Source organism: Amphibalanus amphitrite, unplaced genomic scaffold (assembly GCF_019059575.1).
Source record: "Amphibalanus amphitrite isolate SeventyFive unplaced genomic scaffold, NRLGWU_Aamphi_draft 001908F_arrow, whole genome shotgun sequence".
NCBI lineage: Eukaryota > Metazoa > Arthropoda > Thecostraca > Balanomorpha > Balanidae > Amphibalanus > Amphibalanus amphitrite.
Window position 1 is genome coordinate 75,156 of NW_024883401.1, and position 8,029 is coordinate 83,184.

Consider the following 8,029-nt stretch of genomic DNA (forward strand, 5'->3'; position numbering starts at 1 on the left):
ATCAACGAAAAACTCTGGCATTCGGTTGCCGCTAAACTACATAGTCCAATTTTCCCCTGACCTTGTACGGGGTTTGTGACCTGGTGACCTGACCTGAAAAGACTAGAGACCTGAAATTTTCAGGACAAGTGCCAAAAGGTTGCCCCAGAGGGTATGCTAAATTTGAGCGCCGCCGTTTTTACGTTATTTGTGAAAAACCTTAGGGGGGTGCATCAACCCCCCTCACCGGGCGAGGGCTAACTAACATAATACATTGTAGTAAAGGCTACCCGAACCGGTAATGATTCTTGCTTATTTGTTTAGCTCAGCCGTATTTAGAGATTTAGCTGGCTTTGTCCATGAATAACAATATCGGCAGGGGCGTAGCCAAGGGGGAGGGGCCACGGGGGTAATGGCCCCCTCCCTTGAGCGCAAAACGCGCCATGGGGGAGTGAGCCCCTCAGGCCCCGGGATATTTTTTTTTCAAACACTGGATAAAACGTCTTTTACTCGGAAGAAAATTGATATCGAAGTTTCATTTCTGTGGCCCTCTGATGACCCAATGGGCCCCTGCACTCATCCGATGACCCCCGGTTTCCTGGGGCCCCTGGTCGCCTAGAGGGCCCCGGTCGCTTGGGGGCTAGTCGCCTGGGGGCCTGGTCGCCTGGCCCCTGCCCCCTGGTCGCCTGGAAGAACGCTTGTCACCTGCAGTGGCATAGCCAAGGAGGGGGCCAAAGGGACCATGCCCCCCCCCCCTGGAAGCCAGGGGTCCTTATTCTATAGGGGCCCTGGCTGACACAGTGGGCCCTTGGCGACGCAAAGGCCCCTGCGGCAGATCCTTTGACACAGCTGAGTAGTTATACTTTGGCCAAGAGAGCCCCAATTTTAGAGCCTTGGGGCCCTATTGAAACCAGGGGGCCAGTTGGATGGGATGGGTCCAACTTGGGTCCAACGGTGTGTAAACAGAATCAATGCGTTCCGACTGTTGGTCTGACCCTATATCGGTTTGAGGGAGCTCGGATCGGATCCACTGTCGATCTGAGGGGCCTCTATCGGTTTGAGGAAGCCCTCAACTGCCCTGAACGGGTCATTAGTTTGTCTGAGAGAGCCCTCCGTCGGCATGACTGGGCATCTGCAAGTGCAAGGAGGGCTTTTGTCGGTCTTAGTGGCCCTTAGGCGGCTTATATGACCCTCAGACGGCTTACGAGGCTCTCATGCGCTGTAGGGGCCTGTGACGGTCTGAAGAACCCTCATCCGACCTACGGGCCCTCAGACCGCCCTCAAAACCGACTGGCGACTCTATGAAGCTATTCGTGGGCCTATCTAACAGGGCCCATGGACTGCTTACCCCTCAGTTCTAATATTTTTTGTTAATAAATATTTTTCTATTTATTTGGGCCCCCTCCAAAAAAATATTGGATCCAACCAGATGGCTTTTTGGATTTTTAGGGGGTTATTTTGGGCCCCTGTGCGTTTGGCCCCCTCCTTGAGGAAATTCTGACTACGCCCCTGAATATCGGGCAACCAGAAAACTTTTTTTTTTACCTTCAAACAGCCTCCAGTTTGCTTAAGACCAGAAAGGTAGTACCGGACGTCCGGCCGGACCAGAATTTTTGCATTTGCTTCTGGGTGGGCAAATCGACGCCACTGGGTGGGCAATTGTGGTGACTGGGTGGGCATTTGCCCACCCAGTGGGTATGTTAGAGGAGGCCCTGCTACAGGCTGGCTAAGTTAACCCCGCCTCAAACACCAAGGTGTCACCAAAGAACAGGCAACAGCTGCTGGATAAGTCAGCCCCGCCCCAAACACCAAGGTGTCCGGCCGGCAGGGCCCGGCTCGCCATCTGTCAGCCATTCCCTCGCGAGTCCGACCGGCGCGGCCGCCCGAGGCGTTGTCTCATGACATCGCTCGGGCAGTGACGCGATAATGACGGCTGACTTCGTGGTTTGTATCGAAGCGCTTAGGAGTCCGACGCTCAACCATCTTACATGGTATTGCGCTGGCAGTCTTCTTGTTGCTATTGTATGCTGCCTTTTTCGGAATCCAATGGTTAATTGGTGGCAAATTGCGCTGGAACTGTCACAAGCCTCATCCACGAATGTGTGATTAACGTTAAATATTTAATATGGCTACATAAGCACTACGTCCTAGGTCTGGATCGGCCGCTTTTTACGCGAGTTATTTGCAAAAAACCGAGGGGGGTCCGCTCGACCCCCCCCCCCTCCTATAGGGCGAGGGTAAAAAAATGACACATTCTCTTAGTGGACGGCGTTGGGCCGAAGGCTCAGTCAAGCACGATTTAAACGTGCTCTGCAGCGTGATTCCACAGCCTCGGCCGCGCCGTCTCGAATCGAACATCAATGCCAATAATCCACTGCAACTATAATCCCCTCCCCAGATGTCCAGTTTTTCAGCAGCTGCAGACGTCATCCTGACTCACCGCCACCAAACTTGTCTCAGTCAGCGACCTTGCAGGTTCAATCCCTGATCGGACGACGGGTTTGATGGAGGCTTGATCCCTGCTGTAGCTTCCCCTGTCAGTAGCGAGTTAGCTGTCTTCGTGGGAGCTTCCGTCCAGCTCTTGTCTCATTCGCTGCATTTGCCGTACCATTGCAAACTCAGGCTTTTAACATGAGAGCGTTGGCGATATTGGTTATCTGTGTTCTTGGATCGGTAACAGCAACTCCAATCAGGGACGTCACAACGATTTTCAGAGCGAGAAAAGAATTGGCAGGTAAGGTGTGATGTAATAGTCTGCTAGAAGGGAGCTAAATACTGCACTTTATGTCAATGCTAATTTTTCCATCCATAGGCATGGGTAGTGAGAATATCAGGTCTAGACATATGACATCATGTTTGATCTAATTTTTTTTTTCTAAGAATCGATCAAGTGTGCTGAAAAACAAAAGTTAGCATGCTGGGGGGAATACTTGTTGCTTGACGTTTGCATGACTTTGTAAGTATGCAATTTGTGTAATTCAAAAATGGACGGAATGCTTCAAATTAAGATTTTCATTTAATTGTGCTGCGTTTGGAGCCATTGCCTTTTGGCTGAAATGAGCTGACAGCTATCGGTCTAACAGTTGGGATATTCAGGCCATATCCAAACTATTGGTCGCTGGAGGTTAGAGCTCATATCTTCAGATCAATAGCAAACATCAGCACTTCCCACATCAACACCTGCAAATCGCTACCTATAGGTAGGTATAGGTAACGCTAAAAATATGGGGAACAATGTCAGAATCGCGGACAGAACGGCACATTATGAGTCAGATAAGATCAGAATGCCACTCAAAATCGGTGATCACTGGCCATTGCAGAGGTAGGTGGTTGACAACCTTAGGACTTTTCTTTGTATACCGCATTTCTCTAGAAATGTACTCTGAGACTTGATAGTATGAATTAACATGAAGGTAATAATTTTACTGACACAATTATGTATGCGTTTGCGCAAGGCCCAAAAACTACGAACATTACATCGGTGCAGATGCTCTGAAGGGGACTTCGGACATCTGCACCGATTCGCGAGATGCGTCTTGCTATGAAGGTAAATGTCTACGCTTGACGACGGTTAGGGTTAAAGCGACAGATCCCGTTTAATGCTGGTACAAGGCCGCCAACATTACGCGGGTAATTCTACCACCGAGATAAGTGGATAGGTGCGTCATACCATGCCTGCTATACCGATAAAAATGAGGTCAAGAGTGTAAATCATCAGAATAAAATCCAACCGATCCACAGCTCGATCATCGAGCCGGCCATCACTCAATGCAAGAAAAATGTCATTCTTTCGTCACTTTGGCGATGGCTGCGGCTGAATGTAACAAAAATTAAAATAAAAAGTTGAAACTATATAGTTGAAAATATAAATGAATAACGACGAGCAAATTCAAAATAAATCAACATAAACGCATCAACCTAAGCTCAAATCAATATATATCCTGTATTTCTCAGGCTTAGCATTAGTGATTGCTTAAATTAATCCTGCAGGTAGCAAAATCAGACCAAACAGTCCGGCAGTAGTCCCTTCTCAGCGTAATCTTTAGGCAATCCACTATTAAGAGTCTTAGCATTTAATGGCTCGCTTCACAGGCAATAGCTTCCTAGTCACTTTGTATCCTTTTGACCAGAAAAGTACCTCATTATGTGAGGGATTATGTCAACAGGAAATTCCTGAAGCGTGATGCTGAATAATTTAACGCATAATTCCCATTAAAGGCATTCGATATGTGACAGCTATTGCCACAGCTGGTAAAGACCAGTATAAGACGCGATTGTGGTTTAAATCCGCAGAGATTTTGTGTGTCGTTCCCTGAACTTGCTGATATAAGAAGGATCTGTATCCTTCTCGATTGGTATGTCGAACCCATCGGGATAAAATCGTCACATAAAACGTAGCTTTTGGTTAAAACATTAATGGCGTTCCTCTTTTACCTTTGCAAACTATAACAAATATATTGTGCAATTAAATAAGCCAAAATAGTGAGATATGGATAACAAACTTCAGCAATTAATCCTCCGTGGTACTGTTCCCATTTGTAAAGAGTCTAGTCCTACGTACCCAATACCCCGATAATTAATCGGGTCTCATGTCCATGTTGTCACTTCCAACACACCCATTTGAGGCCTCTCTGGCGGCTGGCCTGCTCTGCTCCAGTGTTCCATGCCTTCGAGTCTTACTTGGCATTAATGAAATTGTTGACTGATTGCTGCATTGGTTGAGCACTCTATTGCGGTGCTCTTGAAAGACGGTGCAGGGCCGTGGATTGCATATGAAAGGAATATAGCACGAATAAGCCAATGACGAATGACGAACAAGTACCCTTCCGATTATATCTGACCTGGAGCGAGCCAAACATGAACAAGCTATTGACGGCTGTTATAAGACGCGTGAGTATTATTGGATACCAGCTAATGCGTGTTCATTTGTGTCTTTGCAGCGTCGTGTGAGGCCACCGGACCCTCTGAGAGCGACCCGTGTGTCTTCTGCAAATGCTTCTCGGGCAAAGGATGTGTAGTGAGTTGAAAGGAGTTCTCACACCTACCTATACCTACCATATAGCTACCTATAGCCTTATGTCCTTACCTATGCCTACAGCCTATACCTACCTATACCTATAGCCTACCTCTACCTAGTTATATTATAGCCCTTGGCCTGATTTGTTACTGAGCCACGTTTCTGCGCGAGAATGTGAAATGCAGGCGCGGGTCAGGCGTTCCCCGGTGCCGACAGTGATCCGGTGGACACTGAGTAACGCCCAGTCTGATGGATAAGGTGTCGGTAACGGGCTACAGTCTCAACACTTTGCAAACACTCGAATAATTAAGGATGGCATGCCAATTGCCCATTGTGACACCCCGGTGTTTTTCTCAGACAGTATCCGCCGTGCTTTTCGTAAACAGTACCTGTAAACGGATTTTTACATACGACAAATGTGTAAGACTCCCCACGTAACGTTGTGTAATGTGTATTATCACCATCAACCTCACCCCCTGAGGTTGATGGTAGAACTACGTGAAGTGAGCACCAGTGAAGTGAGCTATGTGCCGTTATCTGCTAAATTTGACCAGCTATTGTCCTTCGCAGGCAGTATCAGCACGATGCGACTGGGACCGCAACCAGGAAAAGTACGAGAGCGAGGGGTGCCGGGCCGAGTTCACCCCGGAGTTTGCTGTCCAAGTGTCGTCTGTGGCGAGGGTGAGGTCAAGGACGCTTCTGTGACGGCCGGCGTCGCCACCGGATTGGGAGATGTCGAAGAAGAAGGATCGTCTGCGGTAGAGGCTGCAACACCAGAGCTGAAGGAAGATGAGGGGGAGCGCGGAGGACAAGATACGGTGTCCGAGGTTATGACAGAGACCTTGAGCACCACTGAGGTGTCAGCGATCACACCTGAACCGCCAGTCACCACAAAGGAGCCTGCGAGCACCAGTGAAGTGGTAAAAACTACCACTGAGTCACCAGCCACCACAGAAGAGCCCGCGACTACCACTGAAGTACAGGCCACTTCTGAGGCGCCAGTTACCACCACAGAGCCTTCGAACACGACCGAGTCTACGACTGAGCCCAAGAGTATCGCGCTCACACCCGCGCCCGTGGTCGATCATACAGGCAGTGAAGCCGTCGATAGCCCTTCTCAGTCAACGTTTTCATCAGTTGAAGTAACATCTGAAACTGCAAAGTCAGATCTCGTGGGGTCGGCGATTTCGGTACAGCTATCGCAAACAGCAGAAGAAGACAAAGTATCCACCAATGCGCCTGAAGAAAATGCCTCCGACGGGACAGTCAAGCCTGGAGACAAACAAAATATCGAACTAAAGGAGGACATTCTAGACGAGGTCGAAGGCTCTGGGGGTTCAGACGATTTGACATCTCCTGGCGTTGAAACTGCGTCATCCATCCCAACTGTCCTATCAGGCCAAGACACTGATTCACTCACGCAACCTATCGCTGATTCAGCGCGTTTCGGAGAAAATGAAGTCGCGTTAGTAGAATTCGAGGCATCTGATGACGGAGCGGCTTCCTCTGAACTACACGCCGAAAGTGATCCAATGGAAAGCGATAATGTGTTTCCGGTCTCTGAAGAGTCCGACGGTTCCGGCCTAGGTTTGGAGCTGAACGATGAACAGGATACGTTTGTCGTTTTGTCTGGCTCAGAAGTCTAGATGGAATGGCTTGGATTGGTATGTAGGGTGTATAAGCGAGCAATAAAAAGTCGCTAGCATTGAATGCGGAATGTAGTCTCGAAATAAATGACACGCCAGCCTGCATGATAGAATGTAGTTGTTTGATCGTGCAAAAAAGAAAATACAAGATAACGGATGCCATCGGTGTTGTGTTGAGAGGAGGGGACTCATGCTTGAACAAAATAATCAGTTTAATTGTAAGAGAAAGGATGCATGCGTGAATTAATAAATGGGGCAGAATGAGTCTAGGTGGCGTGCAGAATGAATGATAAATGGGACAGAATGAGCTAGGTGGGGTCCATCTGAGGTACCGTTCGAGGACGACAGAATGCGGGAAATTAGCATAGATACGATTAAATTATACATAGACCTCTGTATACAAGCGGGGTGCCACAGGGCTCAGTCTTAGGAGCTCTATTGTTCTCCATGTTTGTTTATGACATTGCCGACCTCCTAAATGGATTCATTTCCACATTTGCCGACGATTCGAAAGCCTATCAAAGTATACAGAGGTCTATGACTTAAGCAATACCATGAGATACCTACTCGTATTTCAGGCAAAAGTTTTAACTAACGCGACTGACGAATCTGTATTCTGAAGAAAACGATCATCTTTCCAGCTACAAATCTTGTAAAAATATGCCCCACAAGACATCTTCTATACTTGACAGTGAGTAAGATATATCAACATTTTGCATTACGCTCTACGATACCCTAACGGCAAGGAGAGCCTGTACTGGTAGGTATGCGTATTCGTTGTTCAGCGGGGGGTGTCCTGCTGACGTGTTTCAGAAAACTTATGGAAATGATAAAACAAATGTTTCAAAATGCGACCCTTCTTTTTGGGCCCTGTTTCAGCCGCCAGACAATATTATGCAAAAAGTCACAATAGCTTTTATCAGCTGACCACAAACACGGTTATTGTTAACGAAGTTAGTATCGCCTGGCGGTAGAACCATGAACTAAAGTTACCCTAACAGACCACCGAACTGGGCGGGGGAGCCACCAGTGTGACTGTGTGGTTGGCAGAGCTATACTCCCACATTTTTTCGTTTTGAAGAGCCTCAGCATCAGGACAACAGCAGCGGGAGACGCATACGTCATCTCATCGAGTGTTCATTTCGTCAGGTTGTTTATCGGGGCCTTAGGGCCGTCCTAGGTTTACTGAGGTCATTTGGCGCCCATTCGTTTGCGTCCTTAGACAAAGAATTTCACAGTGGAAGTGCTACCTAAGAGTATGCGTTCTGCATTATGTAAGTCGACTGCTGCGTTTGCCATGCGTGCCACGAATGTTACGTCATTGTGTCCTCGCCTCCCGACAAAGACAGAAGCTTGTGCCATCATCGTTTTATTAATTACATCACAT

At 48.0% G+C, this 8,029-nt stretch overlaps 1 long non-coding RNA gene across 1 annotated transcript; it reads left to right on the top strand.

Moving 5' to 3' along the window:
• Positions 1-2,453: 2,453 nt before the first annotated feature.
• LOC122375737 lies at positions 2,454-5,642 on the top strand. Its single transcript, XR_006255445.1, has 3 exons — positions 2,454-2,713; positions 4,920-4,996; positions 5,567-5,642. It is a non-coding gene; the product is annotated as an uncharacterized LOC122375737 (long non-coding RNA).
• Positions 5,643-8,029: the final 2,387 nt, after the last annotated feature.